Source organism: Pipistrellus hanaki, assembly GCF_964339955.1.
Source record: "Pipistrellus hanaki genome assembly, chromosome: 7".
In the NCBI taxonomy this organism is placed as follows: domain Eukaryota; kingdom Metazoa; phylum Chordata; class Mammalia; order Chiroptera; family Vespertilionidae; genus Pipistrellus; species Pipistrellus hanaki.
Genome location: NC_140509.1, coordinates 48,374,477 through 48,401,524, shown reverse-complemented (window position 1 = coordinate 48,401,524; position 27,048 = coordinate 48,374,477).

The following is a 27,048-nucleotide window of genomic DNA, read 5'->3' as shown; positions in this document are numbered from 1 at the left end:
CCAGAGTATTATAAGTATCATCCCCGTGGATATAGCAGTCACCAAGAATTAATATTGAAGTGTGTGAAGAGGTGACACCAAGCCTGGGACTAATACCTTTGAGGGATGAATATTATGACTGGGGGTGGGCAGATGAGTGCAACAAGTAGGAATTCTGGTTGGTAAGACCAAGAGCTGAGAGTTTAAAGGCAGGAGAGGGCGTCAGTGATCTGGAATGAAATGCAGATTAAGGAAGCTACTATATTAGCTCTAAGTTCATTTGCAGGTAGAGTGTAAGAAAAGTAGCTTCCACTTGTTAAGCTTTCAGGGCAGGCAGTGCCTTCAGGGTATATCCACTTTTCAGTTAGAATAAGTTAAGTGGAAGGAATTCTGGGAAGGCAGGTCAAGGATAAAGGGGAGTAAGGCGGTGTAGAGAACCAGAGAGGTGGGGGATGGAGTTGGATTAGGGGATGTACAGAGGTCCGTGGGATGAGGATGGTGTGCCTTTCTATACAGTGGCATATGGATGGGCTCTTCCTCATTAGTAAAATGGCAGTGTTGGTCCTATACTTGGTTCAGAGCTGAGGGCCCCTGGAGTTGACCTCTCATCTTCTGAGTGCTCAGAATCTTTGTGTAGCTCTGCTGGTTGTCCTGATCCAGGATCCGTGGGTCACTCTGGAGCTGGGGAAGATGAGAGGGCCAGGACACAGAAGAGGGCATACCCATTGCACTCATGTCCCATCTCATTCGTTTATTCACTCAGTAAACCTTCTTGACCCTTATCTTACGCCATGTATTATACAAGTGTTAGTGTTGTGCCAGATCCCTTGAGACATGCAAGTATGTGAGAGCAATCTAATGGGATAGGTGAAAGATGTAGAGATAAGTTTAACTTAATAATTTAGATTTTTTTGGCATGTATTTTATGTACTAATGGAACGTACAGATAGAATTCTTTAAAAGGCCATTGGTATATGGATCTGGAACTTGGTGAAGGGTAAAAGGTTAAAATATGGGTTTGTAAGTTTAGAGGATTTGAGGTGGTCCAATAAATAACAAATAATATTGTACCTTCTCTTCTTCACCTGAGTGCTAATCAAACAAGAAATAAAAAGAAAAGGAGAAAGAAGACTAAATGGATTAAATTCACAGCGGAGAATATGTACAGACAAGTAGGTTCTATAACACTGAGCATAGAATTAGACAGCATTGCCTACCCAGTGATGGTAAATTACCAGGGACAGTACCTCCTGGTTCAGCACCTTCATGGTGAATCTTATCGTGAGCAACATCATGAAGTTTGTGAGCAATGACACGTGGTGCTGAGACAGTGAGGGAAGTGTTGAGCCACACATAGCCAGTTCATTCTTTTTAAGTTGACCAATTTAATAACTGACTTGACCTACCAAAGGGTGGAGTAAGAGGGAAAGGGACCAGAAGTGCTTCACTTGTGGGGAAGGAAATAGCACCCTCCCCTATCACTCATCCCTAATCAGATCAGGCAAACTGAGGGCAAAGGTGAGAAGACAAACTACCTTGTTTCCCCGAAAATAAGACAGTGTCTTGGTAGAGCAGGAACTCTAGGCCACAGTAAACCAGGAGAGGGCAGGTGGGAGTGGATTGGGTGGAATGAAGAGAAGAAAGATCTGAAGAAGAATAAGCCTGACTCTGGCTGTCACTCCAAGAGCTACTTCTGTGTGATGATTTTATGTTAGTGAATTTTTGACTGCATGACTCTCAGTGTTTTCTAAGAGTTTCCTATACATTTTTTAAATTAATACTCACCACTTTGAGAACTGTAAGATAAATAGTACTCACTATTATCAGAGAGAGGAGACCATTGGAATCCAGAGAACTTGAGTAACTTAACCAAGATTACTCAGTGAATCAGAAGAAAATTTCATCTTTAAATTCAAGGTTATATGTACATAGGCAGCACTCTCTCTAGTTATACAATTAGAAAAATATATGTGGAAGATCTCTTTTGATCCTGTAAATATTTAAACAAACGACCACCCTGGTCAGTGGTGTCAGTGGTTAGAGCCTCACCCATGCACCAAAAGGTCACAGATTTGATTCCAGGTCAAGGACTGTATCTGGGTTGCAGGTTTCACCCCCAGCCATGGTTAGGGCATGTATGGAGGCAACCCATTTATATGTCTCTATAACATTGATGTTTCTCTGCCTCTCACTCCCTCCCTTTCCCTATCTCTAAAAATCAGTGGGAAAAAAATTATCCTTAGGTGAGGATTAACAAAAATAAATAAATAAAATAAAAGAAGGATGACCAAAATGATCACTTGTTACTACTTATCATTCTGCAGATACAAATGGGAGATATAAAAAGAAAACACAATGTCCTCCATTATTTATAAAAATGCCTGGTTGGTGTGGCTCTGTGGTTGAGTATCAATCTCTGAGCCAAGAGCTCATGGTTCAATTCCTGGTCAGGGCACATGCCTGGGTTGCTAGCTCAATCCCCAGTGAGAGACATACAGGAGGCAGCTGATAAATGGTTCTCTCTCATCACTGATGCTTCTATCTCTCTCTCTTCCCTTCTTCTCTGAAATCAATAAAAACATATTTTTTAAAAATAAAATAATTGTAAAAAGTTATCTGAATGTTTGACATTAGAGTAATATTATTCTAACTCTGTGACATAATTGGGTTCCATTGTACTCTAATACAAGGGAAATCTCAAAGCAGAGGCAAAAGTACTAGTAATAGAATATCTTAGAAAACATGTAGTTAGCATCAGTGCTAAGTTGTGATTTGTATGGCAATTTAACTTAATAATTCAAAAATAGAATTTAACATAAAAAAGCTGAACCTTAGACCTTTCCCCCCCCCAAAATCTACTTTTTCCCAATCTGTATTCCCTCAAACATTCCTCAGGCTTTAATTAAATAAGAGCAGCAGAGAGCAGTGGGCTTGGGTTCAGGATAAATATCCCCAGCTTGAACAGGAGATGTTGCTTTAATGACTTGGAATATATCCAGAAAGCTCAGACTGGCTAGCAAGCAAATCTGACAGCTACTGGATCTCACAGCAATAACATTCCAACCAATTAAAAGCTGAACTAGAAATAATGGTTTGTCACTGAGTGGTGTTTCAGAAACCAATTGGTCCAGATTAACCAGAGGATTAACTTTTCTAACTGAATTTAAAGGTCACGGGAAGCTGACTTTAATGAAAGAAAGAGAAAGGCATTCAATTAGAAGGGGGACACTTAGATATAGAAATTAGGTTAATAGATCTTGCTATATTATTTATAGACAACTAACCAAATTACTGTCTTTTTTTATGGCAGAAGTTGATAGTCAAGGATAAATATGTTCATTATAAAAAAGAAAGTTAAATGAGCAATCGGGGGCTTCTAAGGGGTTCCTCTAATGGAAAGTGTACAGATGGGTTTCCAACATCCACAAGTGTGTCATTTTTAAAAAAGGATTCTTGGTAAATGCAATCTACTTTTGACTACTTAACTCTGATGGGATCAAGATCAAGTTAGAGATTTGACCATCTGACTTGTGGAGTCAGCCTGAGATGAACTTGTCAGATGGCACTTGCCTGGCTAAGACGACATCAGAGACCCATCCTCCTCAGGGCCACTGGAACGTGTGCGAAAAGCAGGTTTCAGTGCTACTTGCCAAGCTTTTCTCCCACTGGATGAGGGGTGACTTTTCCTTGCTGAAAACAACACACGTTCCTCTTGGATCGACTCTACCCCCCTGTGGTGCCCGTCAGCCCCTCACATACAAGGTAAAAGTAGTTTGTTATGGGTGGGAGAATCTCGGTAGACCCAAGATGACCGTGGATGAATTACTGGTGCACAGTTAAATGTGAAAATCATATGCCTGTTTAAAGTTATTTCCCTTACCTAGTACAGAGGAGGTTTCAGTAAACATTGCTGGGGAGAAGTTTGGGTGGAAGGAGTTGAAGGGAGAGAAGAGGGAAGAAAGTTGGTCTGGGGGAAATATATTGTTGCCAACTCCATGGGATGCGAGTGTCCAGTAACCGAGTCAGTTTCTGTTCGGTTGTGTAAGTGCAGACCTGAGCTCTAGAACTGGATTTGAAGAGCTGGGTGTTGATGCGAAGAGGTGTGTGACGGACCTTACAGAAGGTGTGACACCCCGACTGTTGATGTCTCTCCGTGATATGTGTCAGCAGCCCCCAACAGGTACCACTTTATCCTATGGAAACCAGGCAGGGGTAGGCATTGTAGGCAGGATCAGAGTTTTTAACACTGCATCTGTTTACAGATATACGGAGTCCAGTCAATGTTTGGACACTCCTCTCTGGTGGAATGTTCAGTCCATCTGGGGTGTTCTTCTGAATGGGACTGAGCACTTATTAGAAGGGCCTCATGGGCAGAAACTGGATTTAATGACTTGCTTTAATGACTGTTTGGGGATTAAAATGCTTTTTGTCCCAGGGGTGAATGGCTACTGCCACAATAACCCCCTAGCCTCCTCCTCACCATCCGACAACTAAATGGCCCAGAGGGGCCCTTCGGGACTCCACACCAGCGCTGCAACCAGTGCCAGCACCTCTGTAAGGAAAGCTCTTCACCTCGCATCTCCCCTGTACAAGTGTGCCATCCTGGTCATCTGCAGACTCACTCCTCTGGTGCCCACACTTTCCTCCACACTTTTGTACGTCCTTTAACACTGAGGATGTGACCGCCCTCTGAAGACCACCCTTCCTCAAAGCCTTGCTCAAACACTGCACACTCCAGAGCCCCTGGGAAGGCGCTCATCGCTCCCCTCTCCCACGGCTCATTATTCAGTGCTTCCTCTAGTCTGCCTTGAATTAGGGCTCTTTGGGTACGCATCTGCCTCTCCCTCTAGCACATGAGCTTGTAGAGGGCTAAGGCAGTGTTTTAATCATTTTTTTGTATTCCCCAGACTAGCTAGCACAGTAAGTTACACAGAGTATTCACTTAATAAATGCTTATTGACTTGAATAAAATAATTTAGCATCAGTTGCAATCTTTTACCGCTGGTTTGAAAAGAGGGAGAGGGAAAAATTGGGTTAAGCTGAGCCGTACTCATTTTTCAGTATGCTATATCAGACGTAAATATTGTTCAATCAATTTATTTCAGGTTCCTTATAGCATCTTCCTTCAATTCATAGATATACTGTATATTGGAGTGCTGAAGTGAATTACACATGAGGCACCCTGTCTGAAGTATATAGTTTACGGAATTGCCTAGGTGTTGTGGGAGCCCCAAAATGAGGGAAATAAAGCCTATCAAACTTTTTTTTTGAAAGCCACTGGAGAGGAATAAAATACAAAAAGCTAATCATTCAGTAGCAGCAGCAACCAGACTCCCTAAGTTGTGTCAAACTGCCTGACTAGTTAGAGTCATGTTCTGGCGTCTCCACCTTTCTCTCTCTTCTCTCTCTCTCTCTCTCTCTCTCCATTCCCTCTGCTGCCTTGGGAAGCGTGCTCTCATTAAAAAGGATGGGAAACTAGCCACATCATTACATTCACTTAAGGCAGAGTTTAGCTGGTCACTTCTCACCACTGTCAGCAACAGCTGCCACTTTGGGGTTTTGAGCCCTTTTTTTTTGGCATCAGGGTTTGGGTTGGGGTTTTTATTTGCCTTATTTTGAAATTTACATGCCTTTACAACAACTAAAATTCCCAAGAATAAACTAATTAATGGATTCCACTTTTGACAGCTACAAGAAGATGGATGAGAAAGTAGCATGCTTCTGGCAGCGTGTTATCAATTGGGAGGCAACAGTGCATTCCCTCTATGTGGAACAGTGAGCTGGAACCGACACTGACAGATGACACGGCCCTCTGACAGTGACGCCTGTACCAGCCGACAGCTCCACTTGCAGTCAGTCAAGTCCACGCGTTGCGGCGGAATTTTAACAGGCTTGATTTGCAGATGTGCTCTGCCTACTTCCCAGCTTATAGGAGAAGCAAATAAAAATTTCAAAGCATTCACATTAAATAGTGGATTCTAGGATGTGTTACCAAACCCTCTTTTCCCCCTCAAAGCTGATAGTAATAAACAGTAAATAAAGCATAATCTTGGGGAAGGTGGGGGTGGGGGGGGGGAGGTGGGGAGAGGTGCACAAAACTGTAGACTATCTAGGAAAGGAACAATTCTCCCCTTAAAATTAAGTTTTCTATAAGTCAAAGTATTTTACATATTAGTCAAAATCCCTTAAGAAGGATGCAAGGCCAAGTCTCCCAAGAAAGTTATAATGTAATCAATCATAGAAATACGTGCATGCATTTATGAGTGTGTATGTGTGCTTCTATACAAATCACCCTGAAGGGACAACTGATTTAATTATACGTTAAAAACTTCCTGGATGTACTGAAAAACTGCTTTCAAATATCAGAAAATATTTTTCTTTAAGGAAATTAGTCTTGCTCATCCACTTCCTGGTTTTAGGTCACGCTTTTTCTTTTACCTTTTGGCAATCTGTTCTCTTTTGAACAAGACGCACCGCGAAGCTGGTTTTCCCGTGTAGCTGTTGTAAAGTCACCATTTTGTATTTCAGTTCTTTCACCAATAAAATGTAGCTAATCGCCCTGTCCCCACCCACAGGCCTCACAGGCTCAGTTGCAGGTCACAGATTGGAAGGCCAAATTGGACTGGCAGGGTTGTTGTGAACCTTTTGCATGTGAATGCCCTGGGCTGGGCAGGCACCCTCCCGTTCACACAGCCTCTGCTCCCCAACACCCTGCCTCTTTGCACATATATGTAACTTGCCTGGTCTCTGAAGGCAATTGAAATTGAGACGGTGGCATCATTGACCAATGAATTCTCACTCCTCCACATAACAATTCTAACATTGTTGGTTTAGAATCTACTTAGTTCTTAAAAGGAAGAACTAAGTAGAACTTAATGGTGGAATTTATTTCTTTTGTAAAGGCAAATACAAAAGAAGTATGCACACAATTATAAATAACTAAGGTAAAAGGGTAATGTTGGCATATAAATGCAAAGTCTGTTCTAAGGATCATGAACTAGCATTGAGCCACACAGCCTGGAGCACTCCTACTACTCCTTCCCTTCCATCCCCACCACTTCTCTCCCAACAACAGACACGGAGTAGAGCCTTGAGGCCAGCAATCTTTTCTAGGGCCAAGATAAGTGAGTGACTCATTTGTTACCTGGGTTATCGGGCCAATTAAGATAACCGGCCTAAACTTCACATCCGTATAATTATAAATGGTTAAAAGAAGTGATAGGGAAGGCATATGTGGGAGAGATGAGTTTCTGAGATGTCTTGAAGGGGAAAAGGTTCGTGGATTGGTGGAGAAAAGGAAGAAGTCATTGTAAGCAGAGAGAATGGCTTATGCATAGCTTCTGAGATGAGTAAGACTGAGTCATCTCTGCTAGAATGGATCCATGCACTTTGTAATGAGAAATAGATAAGGCTGGGTCCCCTGGCTTCACTACAGATACCAAGTATTACAGCCTGCCAGTTTGTAAGAAATGAGTACAAAAACTAAGTAAGATATAATGACCTTCCATTTGTTTTATGGTAATTGGACATTTACTTCATAAAGTAAGTACTGCTGTTATACCATGACCCATGATAAAAAGGAAAACTTCTCAGTTTACATTTCACCCATAATAACCTTGAATATTAAAATAAACTTACATGCTCCATTAACTAGAAAATAATTCCCTTCCATGCTTTGAATTTGCCTAGGGTGTGGTTCTCAGTGAGGACAAGTTCAATTGATATGCTTGAAGAATTCTAATTAAGAAACAAGGTAACTGAAACCGGTTTGGCTCAGTAGTAGAGCGTCAGTCTGCTGACTGAAAGGTCCCAGGTTCGATCCGGTCAGGGGCATGTACATTGGTTGCGGACACATCCCCAGTAGGAGGTGTGCAAGAGGCAGCTGGTCGATGTTTCTCATCGACGTTTCTAGCTCTCTATCTCTCTCCCTTCCTCCTCTCTGTAAAATATCAATAAAATATATTTTAAAAAGAAAGAAGAAAAAAAAAAAAGAAACAAGGTAATTTCAAAGATATGACATTTAATGCATTACTAGCATTTTTAAAACACATACTTTTATTCCATTCTTCAATTTTTTTAACTCCTTATTTTTGAGGTTTAACTTTGTGATTTCTATATCAATTAAACATTACAGGCCAGACCAACCTCTTATCTCACAGATAAATATCATCAAAGATTGACAAAGGATATTTGATTAGTGCTTAGAATGCCTAAAATAATGTATCAATGACAATTAGTTGGATATCTCTGTGCTAAGTGCCTTAGTAGTATTCAAAAGAATTATCAGATCTATTTTTTCCCTATAATGAAGCAGTTGAGGATATCAAGTAGGTAATTCTAGAAAAATAGATTTCCTCTTTAAATTACTGCTTCTGGCCAGGTTTCTCTTTTTCTTGAAGCTCTTAATCACTTTTTATTTGCAAAGCCCTTGACCAATAGAAAAACAAAATAGTTATAATATCAAATATTCATATTAGGTAAGAGTTTTAAATAAAAGGTGGGTTGATTGTAAGAAAATTGTATAAATTGTATAAAATTAAATAGAAAAGTATTTCCTGTTGTAGATGGGAAAATGAGGGAACCAAAATTCCAATAACTGTAGTCAGGCAGAATGTGAAGAGGCATCCAGGACCCTCGTCAGGTCTCTCCCTGACTGACTCAGAATTTTCAGAGTGCCAGAATCCTAAATTTTCAAAAGCTTTCATGGTGAGTCTCATGCAGCCAGTCTTTGAATGTGTTGGGAAAAGATTAAATAGCAACTCATACTAAGACTATGTTGTTTGAATCTAAACTTTTTCTTCTGAATTTTGATTCCATTCAGCAGTGATAGTATAGACTTCTACCAAGTATTCTTTGGGAGCCACTGACCAACATGGGTGAATATTATTTCCCTTAATGTCTATTAACAGGTGTAGTTATTAGCCTGTTGAGCACTTCACAAACTATTATCTTATTTAATGATTACAATAGCCCTAGGAGGTAAGTACTGTTATTACCCCATTTTACAGGTAGAGGCACTGAGAGATAGGCAGCTTAAATATCTTAGGAAGATAGCATTAATCAAAGCATTACCAAAATAACATGGCCTGATGCTTCTCTCAGGAAGAGGCATTTGAATTGATTGAAGAGAAGAGTGAAGTTAGCCTGACGAAGAAAAGGTGGCAGTCACCGGGAGAGCAGTCCAGGCCAGAGAATGTGGCATGAGCAAAGGCCCCAAGGTGAGAAGGAACATGGCTCATTCCAGGGAATGAATGGTACGTTGGCCTGAAACAGGAGAGCATCAAGGTGGGAGAACAGAATACTGTTATTTTATACTTTATTTTTTTATTTTGTTGTTTAAATTATTACACATAGTAGTACATATATCTCATTCCCCCCCCCCCATTGACCTTCCTCCAGCCTCCCCTACCTCCTGTTGCATGCCCTTATCCAACCCCCCCCCCCAATGTTTTGTGTCCATTGGTTGTGCTTATATGCATGCATACAAGTCCTTCATTGATCTCTCCCCCAACCCCCTTCCCCAACACTCCCCAGCCTTCCCTCTGTAATTTGACAGTCTGTCTGTTGCTTTACTGCCTCTGTGTCTATCTTTTTGTTCATTTTATAATGATCTTTATTTTACATAAATGAGTGAGATCATGTGGTATTTTTCTTTCATTGCCTGGCTTATTTCACTTAGCATAATGCTCTCCAGTTCCATCCATGCTGTTGCAAATGGTAAGAATTCCTTTTTCTTCTTTTTTTTTTAATAACAATATTTCAATGGAATTCTCACCATTGTGTAGATGTGCCATAGTTTTCTAATTCATTCATCTGCTGATAGGCATTTAAGCTGTTTCCAAATCTTAGCTATGGTGAATTGTGCTGCTATGAACATAGGGGTGGGTATATCCTTTCTGATTGGTGTTTCTGGTTTCTTGGCAGAATACTTTTTACCCAAGTGAAAACCAGTTAATATTGGGAGGTAGTCCAGAGGGAAGAACGGAGTAAGGCAAGAAGAGTGTTCCCAATCATGTTCAACTCAGAAAATAGGTAAAACTAAAGCCAAGAAAGTTGTCCCCTCTCATCATTGGACAAGAGAAGCAGGCATTTTGTAGGAGGCTTTTGCAAATGAATTTTCAGATGAAGATCAGGCTTCTAGCTCAGGGATCAGCAGATTATGGTTTCTGGACCAAATATACCCATTTTCCTGTTCTATTACAGCTCACTGGCTAAAGAATGATTTGTACATTTTAAAAAATATATATTTTGTTGATTTTTTACAGAGAGGAAGAGAGAGAAATAGAGAGTTAGAAACATCGATGAGAGAGAATCATCGATCAGCTGCCTCTTGCACACCCCCTATTGGGGACATGCCCGCCACCAAGGTACATGCCCTTGACCAGAATCGAACCCGGGACCTTTCAGTCCGTAGGCTGACGCTCTATCCACTGAGTCAAACCGGTTTTGGCAGATTTGTACATTTTTTATTGGTTGAAAATAAATCCAAAAAAGGAACAATATTTCATGACACATGAAAATAAACTGAAATTTACACTTCAATGACCATAAGTAAAATTTTAGTGGAACACAGCCATATCCACTTATGCATTGTCTCTTGCTTCTTTCATGCTACATAGGAACAGTATGACCCTGGCATAATATGCTGCATAATACGTGCTCAATCCGAGAATGAGAGCACAGTTTCTTCTTACAGACAACCTCAGTCTCCACAGGCAATTCTCTTAAAGCATTCCTCCTAACTTGGCAGCACAGTTGAGGGCTGTTAAGAAGACTGAAGAAAAAAAGAAAATCCAGACAGCCTTCCTCACTGAACTGATGGCTTTTGACTCACTGTAATCGCAGAACTAATGTGCCCAACTCTTAGGAAGCTCTGAAGACATGTTTGTTTCTCATTGTTTTTTGTTCTCTTTATAATAGGGGGTAATTGGTTCCTCTTTAGTGTCAGCCTTGGGTCCTGCATACCAATTCCAGGGGAATAAAAATAATTTCTAATCAATATCTTGTTATATCCTACACATTTATTGCAGTTTGCTGTTCACAGATTTATGCGACCACCTGATATTAAGGGGCATGGGCACTTCCTCTGCCCCAACTTCTGGGACAAATGCCTCCCTTATGGTTCTCTAAGTCATCCATCACATATGTTCGTATATTCTTTTTGCTGAGATTTTTATGTGCTTACTAGTGTCAAGTGCTCTTTTGGGGCAATGAACAAAACAGACAAATTGACTGCCTTCATTGATCTTCTACTCTAGTAAAGGAGCAAACATTTTATATGTCAGTAAATTATCACAGATAAGAACCTGAAAGTAGTTGGATCTCACTGAATGCCTTGAGCTGTACCAGGTTGTTTTATAACATGACTCTCATTCATTCTCTCTCTCTGTCTCTGTCTCTCTCTCTCTGTCTCTGTCTCTCTCTCTCTCTCTCTGTCTCTTTCTCTCTTTGATTAACCCTTAGCTGTCCAAGCTATATTCCTTTGGTCACCTACAAGACCCTTCTTTTAAAACTATCCTCTGCCCTTGACCTATTCTAGTGAGTTTAAATTTAATCTCTTATACCCTCAAATTAGGACTACTGAGCTCCTCTTGAGTACTCCATACCTCTTTCCCATCTTTTAGAACAGATGTCTCCTGCCTTTTTGTTCCCACAACCCTTCACTGAATCTTCATATGACATTTTCCACACTTGAGGGCAGGGACTACGTCATTCTCTTTCTGACTCTCCCCCTCACACACACATATGCCCCATCTCTATCACCATCACCACCACTGTCCATACCAGAGCTTCTAACACTATCATCATTGTGCCTTATACAAAGTAGAAATTCAACAGAAATTGTTTGAGTTGAATTGTTTATCCATTAGCAATTAACCTTTCACAATGCCAGTGCAGTATTTTAATAACTCTGCCTCGTCAGGCAATATAAGGACTTCCGTCACTTCCAAGCTGGCAACAGAAACAGTTCATCACAGATCATTCTATAGGAAGTGACTGACCCTTGCTGCCTGGCTGTCATTTAGCTGTGGCTATTGTAAGAATAACCAGAGGCCTTCAAATTCCATGTCCTCTCATGATCTATGAACTCCCAGAAAGATAGATACATAAAGGAGAGGTCTGTTTCAAAAAGCTTTCAGTGTTAGCCGGCCTCTAAAACCTTATTTATTGTGTTCATAATACGTCAATTTAGGACTCATGTTTAGTCAACTCTGCTGAAAAATGTTAGAACTGCAATCTGAGCTTCCTTTGTTGGTTTGAATTTTCCATAAAAGAATTTCTCCTATAATGAAAATAACCAAAAGGGCTTTCATTCATGAAAATATTTGAGGCATCCGAAAGCCTAGTACATGTAGGAGTACTTTTGTACTGGTCTTTTTGAAGAAAAATTCTTTTAACTCTTTTTTAACTGTATCAAAAATGTTATGACAGATCTCTCGGCAATAGTTTCTTCACAAACGACCATAAAATAGACACTAATTTTTAAAAAAAGGTATTTTCACTGGGAGTGGACAAAAGTGGAGGGTAGATCAAGGTTAGTCTCAGTAAAGAAAACAAAGATCAAACTTTTTGTTGTGATCTTTGGAGTAATGAGCTGGAAAAATAAAAGGATTTTCAAAGGCCAATCCAGGGCAAATTTTCTATGGCAATTGCCGATTAAACAAAAGAATGTTTCAGGAGTGCTACATGTCATTTGTTCTCTATCTGACTTTGAGTAATTGTGAAACATCTTTTCCCTAGGTTTGTCCCTTTGTTACTTTGAAACTCAGCTAAAGACTTGGTCATTTACTTAAAACATTAGAACAATTCCTTGAACCTTTAGTCACTCAATAAATGCCTAGAAAGGTCTTTTAGGACATCGTGAAAGAAAAAAAGTAAAAAAGTAAAATTTATCATAACAGAGAAGAATGTGGAGGAGGGTTACATTGGAAATAGGAATAGATAGGATTATTTTAAAATGGTTTGGAATAGAATTAGATTTCATTTGCTTCTATTTGAAATAAGAAAACAATAGATAATTTTCTTTAGTAACCTATTCAAACATCTAACAAATGTTTATTTTGCAGCTACTATGTGCCATAATGAAGAGTAAAAGTGAATAACCGAGGCCCATAGAAAAAAATACCCAGGTAATAAAATTCAACTTACTTTATTTTGAAGATCTTATTATCATATTACCAGCATATCATTTCCTTGAAGTATTCCATAGTCCTCTGAATTAAGGATTCCTAGATGTTTAATTAAGGTTAATTCAAACTTAAATGCTAGCTCCTATAAAATTTTGAAAGGTGAAGCGTTAAAGTAGTGCAAATGAAGTTGGAAATTGCAGAATTAGTGATTACATTAAGTGTATTCTCCATGTGGTAGAGTGTATGTCATAAAACAAAGTATTTAATATTGAAAAATTAAGATTTTAATAATAAAATTGTTAATAAGTAATAATATATGTTAACAGGGACATCTTTCCTTTCCATACTTACAGAATAAATTAAAAATAAGCATAATCCATTGGTTTGGTAATTAAAATAGAAATGAGATGGTGTTTTATCTTCAAATCAACAAATATTTTACAATGATAGTGCCTGTTGGTGGGAGTTCTTGAAAACAGACAACGTCAAATCACCATCAATAGGATTGTAAATTGGTAGTCTTTCTGGAGGACATTTTAATGCATATATCCAAAATGGAAGGATATTCATTATAGCATTACTAGAGACCCAGTGAATGAATTTCTTGCACAGCGGGTGAGGCGTTCCTCAGCCCGGTCTACACCCTCTTGCAGACTGGGATCCCTCCCTCCCTACCACCTACCTGCTCGTTACGCCTTACTGCTTGGCTTGCTCTCCTTAGTGCTGCTGCAGAGGTGGGATAGGCTCCCACACTGCCTCAGCGCTCATCAGCCCTGAACCCAGCTTCTGGCTGAGTGCACTGATCACCAGGGGGCAGTTCCTGCATTGAGCATCTGCCCTCTGGTGGTCAGTGCATGTCATAGCGACCAGTCATTCTGCCATTAGGTTTATTTGCATATTAGGCTTTTATTATATAGAATGTGTAATAACACCAAATTAAAAGTCATCAAAATGTTCAACAGTAAGGATTGTTAATAATTTAGGTCACATTTATGTTTTGTCATATTAAAAGCCATTAAAATCACACTGTAGAATAGCTAATGCATGGAGAAATGTTCAACATATACTGCTGAGAAAAAAAAATTACAAATGACATAACAGTGTATAACACACACAAATTAGTCTGCTCAGGCTACCATAGCAGATATCATAAATTTATTTCCCATGGTTCTGGAGGCTGGTAAGTCCAAGATCAAGGAGCTAACCAGTTCGGTTTCTGGAGAGAACTCTTCACCTGACTTGCAAAAGACCATTGCTTTCTTGTTGTGTTGGTGACAAAATGGCACCAGGTGTTAGACCAGTGAAGTCAGACTAGACCTTGGTTCAGCAATCTCATTACTTGAGTTCTGGCTATGAAAGAATTCAGAGGTAGGACTCAAACTATAAGAGAAATTTCATCTAGAAAGTCACAGAGGTAGAAGACGTGAGCCATGGGAAAAATGGGCTCAGGAAACTAGTTACAGAGGCAAAAGAAGGGCTCTTGGGGCTTAGGAGAAAGAGAGAAGCAAGGAAAACACTCCTGGGGGAAGGGGCTAGGGAAAAGTGTGGGTGTGCTTCATTAAGAGAGCCCCATTGGGTTCTTCATCTTGAAGTCTTTTATCTGCTCACCAAGATGGGGATTTCAGGGAAGGTCCCAGGAGGGGATATTAATGGAATATTCATCAGCTTTCCAGGTGCTAGGACAGGGGGTTGTTAGTCAATGCAGTTGGGTTGATGGCAGCCATGACATCACTTGTCTGTTTTTACTGTTTTTCTGAACCTGCAGCTGAAACACAGCTGAGGCCTAGATGCTATCACCTGGGGTTAACACTTAAGGGAGTGGTCGTGCAAGGGACCACATGCAAGTTGCATGAGGTCACTCTTCAGCCCCTTGTTCCTCCTTGAAGGGGGTCTACTACATGCTTAGTGACATACCAAGAGAAGAAACTTGGTCAGATGTGGGTTCGAATTGCATATATGAAAGGTCAGGGGGTCTAAATCGCATGACCAGTCATAAACTAGGGGAGGAAAGTTGCCCTGAGGGTGAGGTCCTTGTTTTCTCAGTTTTGTCCATTGCTGGGTACCTGGGGCTTTCTACCCTGGTGACCTTCTATACTTGGCCCATCGTCCTTGCTCTATTCATGTCTAGCTGCCTTCCACAGTTGTGTCCTCACATGCTGGAAAGAAAGAGAGAGACAGAGAGAGAGAGAGAGAAGGAGAGAGTAGAGACCCTATGGTGCCTCCTTTTATCAGGATATTAATCCTATGGAATTAAGTCTCCAGTTAACCTTCATTAAGTTAAGGCTTCAACACAAATTGGTTGGGGAGAGGGGAGAAATACCCAGCTTATAACACCATGTATATTTTTATTTTTTATTTTTTAAATATATTTTATTGATTTTTTTTTACAGAGAGGAAGGGAGAGGGATAAAGAGTTAAAACATCAATGAAAGAGAGACATCGATCAGCTGCCTCTTGCACGTCCCCTACTGGGGATGTGCCCGCAACCAAGGTACATGCCCTTGACCAGAATAGAACCTGGGACCTTACAGTCCGCAGGCTGAAGCTCTATCCACTGAGCAAAACCGGTTTCAACCACAACCTGTATATTTTTAATATATTTTATTGATTTTGTACAGAGAGGAAGGGAGAGAGATAGAGAGTCAGAAACATCGATGAGAGAGAGTCATCGATCAGCTGCTTCTTGCACACCCCCTACTGGGGATATGCCCGCAACCAAGGTACATGCCCTTGACCGGAATCGAACCTGGGACCTTTCAGTCCCCAAGCCGACGCTCTATCCATTGAGCCAAACCGGTCCCGGCCACAACCTGTATATTTTTAAATGTACAATATGTATTACATATACATGGAAAAAGGCCTGAAGGATAGATATGATACGCATCAAAATATCAACAGTACTTATGTTTAGGTAGTAGGATTGTTTTCTTAGTGAGTTTCTGTCATTTCAAGATACTCAATTAAGAATGTATTACTCCAGTAATCAGAAAAATTCTACAAAGAGCATATGTATTTCCAATCCCATTGTGGTAGCACCAACCCCCAAGGAGCCCACAGTGCGCAGAGCAGGCGGTCCATGGACAGGTGGGTCCTGGAATCACTTTGGGCAATGTATGTACAGCACAGTAGGGAACAGAGAGACGTGCTGAACTTCCAAAGGAACCCATAAGAGAAAATACAAAGACAAAGCTTTCACGGGATTTCAAGAAACAGCCACTTCTCCAGGAGAGCCTTATTATACACGGGGCGTCCAGAGAGTATGAAAGCCAAATAAGAATAACGAACGCTTGAGAGGCGCTTTTAACTTTTCCAAAGCACTCTCACATTTATTAATGCATTTGATCCTTGTAACAACTAGCAGGCAGGGCAGCTATTAGTATTCCTGTTTTAACAATGAAGACACAAAGGTAGAGAGCGATTAAAAGACAAAACGCAAATCACACAATTAGCAGAGCAGGGCTGCACTGGGGACCCAGGTCTCACTCTGGGTCCGGAGGTCCTCCCCTGCCCTTGCCCCTCACTCCTAGGGCTTTTCCACAGCAGAGCATTGCAGAAACTCTAGCATCTTTTCGGGTCTTATTCACAGAAAACGTCCCTTAGCTTTCTTATGAAAAGACTGAAACCAAGTAGGGCTGTAAGAAATAATATAATTCAAAAAGGCAAAATACAGCCTGCTCATGCAGACTGAAGGCTTTGCAGCCAGAGTGTATCACATACTTACTTCTGGACTTAAGAAGGGGTCACCTTTTCCATTGATTATATATGTTGCTCACTTGCCCTGAGACCTATACAGGTATCAGGTTTTTAGAAGTGAAATGTAGCAAATACTACCATGGTAAAGTGCTTAGGGACAATGCTTATTTAGCTCTGAGCTGAGTGACTAGATGTATAACATAAAATTGCATGGTCCTAACCTCTGTCTTAATTAACAAAGGGTTTCCTAGCCGAGGACACGATTTTGTATACTAGAAGACTTCACAGTTCTAAACAAATGCAGTGTAAGCATATGATTTAATCATTTTGTTTTAAACACTCAAATATGGCATTTTGGGAGAGAGTTTACAACTCTATTTTTAATTAACTGATTTAACTATAGATATTATAACTGCAAATAAAACACATTTCCAAAAAGCTGTTGTCTTTAGAATTGTAAATCTGGCAAGGTTTTTTAGCAGTGGAGTCTTGGGTAAATAAAAAGTTGCATCTTTTTAAACGTCGGGTGTTAATTGGGCTTTTCTTATCATCAAGAGGAGTAAAAGCAGATGTTGGTCTGAAACAACCACTTATCATGTGTCGTGGTCCAAAGAGAGGGTATTTTCTTTGATGCCCTTATTTGTTCTGATTTATTATTAACCAGATTTACCTGCTGGCCACATAGTATTCTGGCTTGAAAATACCAATGAAGGATAAGGAATTCAGGAAATAGCCATTTCTGGAGAGGAAGTCCAACAAGAATGTCACAAGCATGTTTTGTCAGTGGACTATAGCTGTGTCAAGGTGAGATAAACTAATTGTTTCACCTTGACGTGCTAAATTAAGTAGTGTGAAGGAATCAGAAGACAATGGTGAATAAAATGAGCTGAGTGAATAACTTGACATTTCCTTGCATAAATAAATTTTTCGTGATGATTAAAGCTCAGCGAATAAGTTCAGGGGCGGGGGTGGGAGAGGCAATTATTCCACAAAACAGGAGAAAGCATCTATAATTACTTTATGATAACTATTTAGAGTCAAGCAGGAGAAGGTATCTTAGGGGTTGTGGTTGTAATATTTATCCAGTAAGCTAGTCATTCTAACTCAGGAAACTTGGATTCAAATCCATCCATTTCAAAATGTTAAAATGGTCATTTAATAGAGGTTCAAGTACAAAATACATGAATGCAAATACTGAAGGCGTGGGGTTTGAGGCAAATTGTTGAAGAATGAACAAAAATAAGAGAGCTTGCTGCCCTCCTCCCCTCTCTCAACTTTATTCTTTTTTTTTTTTTTTCTCCCTCACTCAGTTCATCCCACACCAAGAATGATACTTCCTGGGGACCCTCTGAGTTCCAGGTCCTGTGCCCATGGGCACCGAGAACGTGATGGAAGCCATTCCTGATCTCAGGGAACTTCAGGGCAGGGAGGAACTTCTACTATACGAATTTCTTCCTTTAGTTAAGTGCTGCCCAATCAGAAGACATTCCACATCAGATAGGATATGAAAAGTAGACTCTAAGCAGCTAAGAAAGTTCTCGGTAGGGGAAATGCACATTGTTAGGTAGTGTTGATGAGTGACAGCTCCCTTCTGGAGTTGTCCAGTTTGCTTCTTCCTCAAATGCATGTGTGTGTGTGTGTGTGTGTGTGCTTGTACATGCAGATGTGTGTACAGGTGTGTATTTGTGAGAGAATGTGTGGCTCTAATAGACGAGCAGTCAGCATGGCATAGGATTTTGCAAGTCTGAGGGCCTAAGTCCAAGACTTTAACAATCCTACATTTGCACTACTATTTATTCTATGTCTCAAGTTGGTGATTTTCCATTGCATATGTGTTCTAACAGCAGAACTTCCCCAACTTTCTCCTAAACTTATATTGTTCCCACTTATGCGTGAGCACATGTCTCCTTGCTTTATAAAACCCTTTGGTTGAAACTTTTCTTGCCTACCCTAACTTTAAGTCTTTGATGGATACTGTTTTTATTTTTAAACAAACTCCGACTAAGGGAATGTCTCACTAAAACCTAGTACAGGGCACATTTGCTTGGAATTTTTTTGTTTTTCTTACAGAGAAACAAACCAGTAATGTCACTAAGATGTGTCATATAATACATTTTTCCCATTAAAATTAGGCAAGGCAGGCTCAAATGCCAAACCAACTAGCCTTAGGGTTTGCTGCTTAGTGCCACGTGATAAGTGCTATGATGTGCAATTGAACCCCAATGGGGGCACCAGACCAGGGCTGCACAGTGAAGGAAGTCTTCCTGGAGGAGGTGTTGTCTAAACTGAGAGGTGAAGGATGAGTAGGAGTTAGCCTGGCAAAGGCTGGAGAGAAATGCATTCTAAGTAGAGGGCTCAGCAAGAACTATTGTAGAGTTTAGAGAAGGTTGTACATTCAGGGAGTTTGTATTCGTCTGCTAGAACTGCCCAAACAGAATACCACACACTGGGCAGCTTAAACAACAGAAATTTACTTTCAGAGCTTGAAAAGCCAAGATCAAGGTGCTGGCCTGGTTGGTTTCCTCTGTGGCCTCTCTCCTTGGCTTGCATATGACTGCCCTCCTGCTGCCTCTTCAAGGGGTCTTTTTTCTGTGCGCATGCATCCCTGGTGTCTCTCTTTGTGTCTACATTTCCTTTATTATAAGAAGTCAAATTGGATTAGGGCCAACCTAACCGCCTCATTTTAACCTAGTAATTGCCTCTTTAAAGTCTCTGTCTCTAAATACAACCACATCCTGAGATGCTGGAAGATTATAAATCCAACATATAAATTTGGGAGGAGGATGGTGCACAATTCAACCCCTAACAGAGCTTAAAGCCAAATGTATTGTAACATTATCAGAGCACCAGTTAAAGATAAATACTTGCATAAATTCTCTGGCCAATCCACAACAAAAACACATCCCGGTTTTGGGACAATTCAAGAGATTGCATTGTCTTGAAAGGAGCTGCAGGGTTTTTCTTCTATCCTCCAAAGGAATTGAAAACAATACTTTGCCCACATGTACTGAAGACCAGGGCCTAAAATCTTCTCAGCAACTTGAAAGAGCAGTCCTGGAATATTTTGTTAAATAAAAACAAACAAATAAAACTCCCTGCCTTTTAAAAAGAACCCTCCCTCTATTAGCACAATACCAGGCAATTCCCCTTCGGGTCCCTGGGGAAAAACTGGCAACAACACTAAAATGACTCTTGTCCTAACACTTAGAGTGACATCATCACCAAAAGACCCAATGACTAAGAGAAACACTGTGTGGAATCATTTTTATTAACATGAGGGAAAGTTCATTTATGCATAGGGCGTGCGCCTGGGTAAACTAGAATGAGAAAGATCAAGCCTTAGGGGCATATCATTGTGGTCTAACTCTAAGAGAATGACCTCTGCCTGTGCTGTCAAGAGACTTGGATTCAAGTACAAGTTCTGTTGCTTACTGTGATCCTGATGTGGCCCCCGGCACTAACACTCGATGCTGCTATATCCCTCGTATATCAAGTCGTGTCTGAAAGGGATCACAGGTAGAGGGGTAAGGCTGCACTTATTCTTTGTCCCCATCTCCAATCATAAGCGATGAGCCGATGTCAGAAAGCTGTCCTCGCCGGCCCCCAGCCTTGAGATCATGAGGATGGCACTATTAATGGTAGGACACCTGCTTTGCTTTTCTGGGCCTCTGGGCACTAGGCAGTGAAACTGTGCAAAACTTGGAAAGCACTTGCCTGCATGATTTATGGCTATAGCCAGTTCTTTATTCCCTCACTTTCATAAGCACCAAATTCTGTTAGAAAACTTGGGGGAAAATCTGCCAATCCTGGGCTATTTTGGGGTTTCTTCATCATCTCTTGACCTTTGATTTGACAAGCCAAATAACAAAATGAAAAATGGGTTCTGTAGTCTTGCCCATGATTACCAACCATGCAGGCAGCAGCAGAAAGGGGAAATAAAAAGCCATGCCATTCGAAGTCAAAGGTTCTGAGCTAGTGGCAAAAGAGAACCTCGAGAATTTGAACACAACGTCCCAACAAAGTGAAATATTTTAACTATGACAAATTACGGTTCTAATTTGCATCTATCCTTGTGAGAGAGAAATGGGAGCTTAAAAAAGCGTATGCCATTTTAAGTGGCCACTTATATCAGGCAATCTTGAAGGATATTTCTAGGAGAGAGTGGCTACAGGGTCTATAAAATCTCCTTGGTATTATTAATAGCTTTAAGCTAGTCCTCAAAGTTAACATTTACAAATTTTGCTTACCAATGACCACAGTTTTCCTGCATCGTGTTGTAATTTTGTATGAACATCAAGATATTTCAGTATTATTGAGGTTTTCCATCCTTGCTATATATAATATGTCTAAGTCTGAAAGTGAAAGCAAAGTAATGAGGAAATTTGCAAAGCACAGAAATATATTCCTGAATTTTCCCTTGCAGGTAAGGAAGAAGGTGCAATGTGCAAGTTAATCTATTTAAATGAAACCATAGCTTTTTAAGCTTTGAGGGGAAATATTTTTTTCCGACATTTACATGCATAAACAATTGCACTATGTAAGCTAAACTTAGTCATACAATCTACCTAGATCTTCAGAACATGCGCATACATTAAACCAGCTCAAAATTAATAAAACTCTCTAAATTATGCATGGCGCAGAGGGTGAAAAAAAGTTGATAACAGGAACTGCTGCTTGCCTACCGCTATGAACTTGGTAATGCACTGAGAGCAACCCCATGGCTATACACTAGAGAAGATCATAATAAGGTATAATTGTTGCTTGCTCATTTGTTTGAACTCCAAAACTATATCAAATAACACTTAATTATACACATAGAATATCATTACCGCGAAGAGCTCGCACTTGAACAGCTCAGTATAAGTGAGGACATTTAATATTATTTGGCTCCAATAGGTGCAAAGGAGATACAAATGGCAGCTGCTAATTAATCTGGAGTTCGAGGTTTGCAACCTCAAAAGTAAATTGAAAGAATATTTCCTGGAGTTTGAATATGTAAAGTTTTAACAGCTCCATCTGGTACATGCCCTCTGATTACCCAGAATGTTGGCAGGCAGTTTGAGGGACGAATTTGATAGCTGGCCAAGTTGAAAGGTCTATTGGAGGTAAAACAATGCCCACCCTTTAACAAGAGGGCCATTGTTGCTGAACAATGCAGCTCTCTGGCTTATTTGAATGTCAACAATTCAGAAAAGTTGATGTTTGGAGCCATCAAATAAAATGTTTTTGTGAAACAGTTTATTATTTCAGTGGTAATTATTTGAATCATTCATGGTAAAGGATGTTTGCTAATGAGAGCTTGGCTGCTGTAAATTCCAGAGAGACTGAATGCTCTTTGTGCTGACAAAAAGACCCAAATCACTGGAGAGCGACTGACTGGACAAATCATTCATCTATGCAAATGCCAGCCGAAATGGTCAGATGCATTTATTACCCTCCTCATTATAGTAAACAAGGCAGGAATCGTGACTGGCAGTTATCAACTTGCCCTGAAGTATGATTTGTTCTCCGACCACTATTTAAATGAGAGGAAAAAAGGCATGCCACCAGGGACTTTGTTGGTTTATAAAAGAGTAAATGTCACATAGCCCGGTGCTTAAAGACTTTTGATTGACAAATGTTTTATTTGACATATCAAACAATGATGGTTTTCATATCAAATAGTCCATATTTGTTAGCGAAAAACCTTAACCCCTTGAAGTTTGGCCAGTGCTTTTTGCTCACTTCTGCCCATGCTTGGAAACTAGAACACAGATGGCAAGTTACGTTAAAGGCAATACCAAATATCTCCACACACAATGTGCAGGGAGCTAAAAATACTCTGCACTGGGTGACAGAAATGACACAGTGTTTTATCACAACACGTATAGTGTAAAATGTTCTTCTGCACTGATAATGCAAATTAAAGTGATGTTGACCTACTTGCACTTACTAAGTATTCCTCTGCTGTTTAGTGCAAGATAAGTTAAACATTAAAGAATTTATACAGCATATGTCACAGTGAAATCTAAATTGTCTGGTGTAACTCTTCTTAAATGTCACAACAATGTCACAACACAACCAGGGTTTCAGGGCTCGCAGTTAAAGCCACAGTACCCTCGTATAAATCTCGTTCTAATGGCTCAAAACGTTTCCTTTCTGGTGTCCAGTGACTTAAGCTCTGTGTGTTTCACTTCCTATTTATAAGTAAGTATACCTGAAAACACAGAAGCATGCCAAGCAGATGTGTGAGCTTACAGAACTTGTAAGCAAGGTTGTGTCTTGACACACATCCTTTGACAGCCTCCCTTGGAGACACTTAAGTGATGTCTTCCCACACACGCTTTCCTTTCTTTGTTGCTGTATTTTAGGCTGTCACCACTGCTAGAGCTGAGTGCCTCTTTTTTCTGAGAACTAAGATATAACTGTTCATTTTGAAAAGTCAGGAAGTAACTACAAGTTCTAACAAACCAGTAACTGTGGCATATTTTCCTAGCATAGACTCCAATATGATATTTCATTGATTAAGCTGAGGGTTAGTCAGTCCACGGTGGTTCATTCAGTTTATCTGACATATTTTCTATGCATGTATGAATGACCATAACTGTAAAAAAGAATTTAGTCATTTTTATCAATATAATTTGAGCATGTTATCAAGATAAATATAATATTCTTCCTTTAAGTGTATGATTGTAAAAGTGGTGGTTCTCAACTAAAGCCATATCATCTTGGATATAAACTTTCTCCACAGAAATATTTCCACTTTTATGAGTTGCAGTCACAAAAGAGAATGTGGTTATTAGGGGAGAATACTCACCCCCAATGCTGCTGCTTCCTTCTATGCAGAGGGCCCTCTGGGAGCACACTCTTGGCCTGTATCTTACCGATCACTCAGTGGCTTCTCTGGCTGCTGCTTCTTTCTCTGCCTGTCACTTTGAGGTCCACCTGCCTGGAGAGAGCATGAGCTCCGATCTGCCCCTGGCGTGAGAAGGCTGAGTGAGTGAGTCTGCCTAACTCTGGGCACAGCAGTAGGGAGCCCATTGCTGTCAGTTTGACCACCTTCTCTCTGCCTCCTTTCTATCTCACCTGGTTCAGAACTTGGATGAGAGAAGAAATATATCAATATTAACATATAATGAAATTTGCTTCATTGGTAAGATTTGGGGAACACATTTCTTCTGAACAAAGTGGTGCAAATGTATTACAAGAGCGTAGACTCGTGTAGCTCTAATAGTTCAGAGATGTCAGGGTTGAGCAAGAAAAGACAAGATCATGTGAGGCAGTAACACACAACAGGCTTTATTGGGAGTTCTTGGACAAGGTGGCTTCCAACCGCTGCTGATGGTAAGCCCCTGCCAGCAGGAGACTTTCCAGACACAGCAACACAAGGCCACCACCCAAAAGAGGACTAGGGCCCGGGAACTCCCAGGGCACAAGTGGAAGTCTGAGCAGGTGATGTTGCTCAGCAGCAAGGTGGAATTTCTGGGCCAGAGAACTCTGAAGGGCAATAGCGAGTTGGTGTCATGTAGAGCAATGGGCTTTGTCTCTATGATTGGCAGATACTGGATGTAGTTTATAAGTATGTAAAGTACATATGCTCAAAGTGGCTAAAATATGTTTACTTGGACTTTATTTAAAGCAATCATATGTGTGGGATTTTGAGTTTGAAAGTGTCAGGTTTTGGGCTAATGGTATTACCTGCTATGAAGAAGTAAATAGCAATGGAGCTATTTTAGGCTAAGACACAGGGGCTGTCCTGGCTCATTTATATAAATCTAGCTCACTCAAATTTTGTTTCTTTTAGAGGTAAGGAAAAATCTCTTTGCTACGAATGCCCTAGGCTTTGTTCTCTTAATGTACAAAATGTATCTGGGAGTGGGAGCTTTTGACTTCAGTGTGGCATGCAGGAGCCCAAAGTGTAGGCACTTTTCGGATCTAATGAAGACTTGTTGTCCTGAAATCACACTAAGTACATGGCTGCCTGTTTCACTGCCTGAAGGGGCTGAGAAGCACATTTCTTGACAGAAAGCTTCCTAAAGGCAGGGATTTCTTGCAGACCTTTAAACAGGTCTTCCCCTTTGGAGCAAGGGCTTATGCCTTAGCCTCAGCTAGTGACTTTGCAGTTTTGCTTTGATACTGGGATCACGTGTGTGAATTTGTCTAATCAATATACCAGCCATGTTTCTTATGCTTTCTGTTATTTAATATGCTTATTGTTTTACTAGAGGCCCGGTGCACGAAATTCGTGCACTGGGGTGGTGGTGGTGGTGGTGGTGGTGGGTGTGTGTTCCTGCACCCTCTCACAATCCAGGACTGCTAGCTCACAAATGCTCGCCTGCCTGCCAGCTTGTTTACCCCCTAACCATTCCCCTGCCATCCTGATTGATGCCTAACTGGTCCCCTGCCTGCCCGATCACTCCCAACTGCCTCCCCTCCAGGCCTGGTAACCCCCAACTGCCCTCCCCTGCAGGCCTGGTCCCCCCCAATTGCCCTCCCCTGTAGGCCTGGTCACCCCCAACTGCTCTCCCCTGCTGGCCTGATTGCCCACAACTACCTTCCCTGCTGGCCATCTTGTGGCGGCCATCTTTGACCACATGGGGTGGCCATCTTGTGCAAGGGTGTGAGGGTCAATTTGCATATTACCTCCTTATTATATAGGCTATCCCCACTCAGCTATAAGCTTTATGAATGAAAGGTCTTAATTCACTGCTGTGGCACACAGTACACCCCAATAAAGCACCCCTGAATGAATAAACAAAAAAGTAAAAAACATTCCGCTTTTGTAAAAGGAAAACAAGACTGGGTTTTAAATTTAATTACATCCTTTGCTGGCCAATGTTAGGATTATTGTTTTAGCTTCCCACTGTAAGACTCTGACCAATTTAGTAATACATACTCAAACCCCGGCTTGTATTCACTCAGCCGAAAGTCACTTGAACGTTATAGAGGTTAGAAGAACAAAGAGAAAGTAATGGATGGAGTGCCACGGATTTCAAACTGACATTAGGTAAAGCTGAGGAGACACATGCAGAACAGAAAGCTCTCAATCAATGAACTTGGTTTCAAATGTGTATTAAGAAAGTGTGAAGTCTTAATTCCTTTACTGCGAAATGTAGAAAGGTCAGGCACTGTTGTGACCGAATTTTGTTTGATCTTCTAGCTGAGGTTTCCAAATGTTTTTCAGATATTTAAATGTGGATAAAAGGTCAAACATCTCAAACTAAAAGTTACAATCAGTCTTTAAAACTTGGTGTGTTAAACAGTTACACAAACTAAACCACCATTCATCAGGGAGCGAGAGCAAGGTAGAAACAAAAGTGATGGCACTTCAACTTCGTCAGCACAAATGGTAATTTGGCAATCAGCTTAATTCCGGGCAAGAAAACTTCTTTTCCCAATGGGGTAATGGTTGTTAAGTATAATGAGACTTTTGTGCCAACTGGAGAAAAATAATTTAGCCATACAATAAAAATTCAAATTGAAGTTTCTTATTAGAATTAATATTATTGGGTCGGCAGCTAAGTAATTGCGGATTTTTTAAAGAAAATCAAAGACAATTTTTTCATGGAACTAAATAACTTTATTCTTTAATGTATTGCCCATTTTGATCAATGACCTTTTGCCATCTTTCAGGCAGCATCATAATCCCACGTTCAAAAAACTTCTGTTTTTTATTAGCAAAAAACTGAATCAGGTACGATTTGACATCATCATCATTATTGAAATTTTTACCATTCAAGGAGTTTTGTAAAGATCGAAACAAAAAGTAATCAGATGGTGCAAGGTCAGGACTATATGGTGGATGTGGCAAAACATCCCAACCAAGCTCCATTAATTTTTGCCGAGTGACCAAAGATGTGTGTGGCCTTGCATTGTCATGATGGAATACAACACCTTTTCTATTTGTCAATTCGGGCCACTTTTCTTCAACTGCATTGTTTAATTTTGTTAGTTGTTCAATGTAGACATCAGAATTGATCATTCGGTTGGGTGGTAAGAGTTCAAAGTAGACAATTCCTTTGTAATCCCACCAAACTGATAACAAAACCTTCTTTTGATGAATCTCAGCTTTTGATGTTGTTTGAGTTGGTTCACCTGGCCTGCTCCACGATCTTTTCCACTTGATATTGTTGTAAACAACCCATTTTTCATCGCCAGTTATCAGTCGTTTTAAAAATGGATCATTTTCATTACGTTTCTTTAGCAAATCGCAGCTGCTAATGCGTTGCGTTAACTGTGATTCTTTCAGTTCGTGAGGAACCCATGT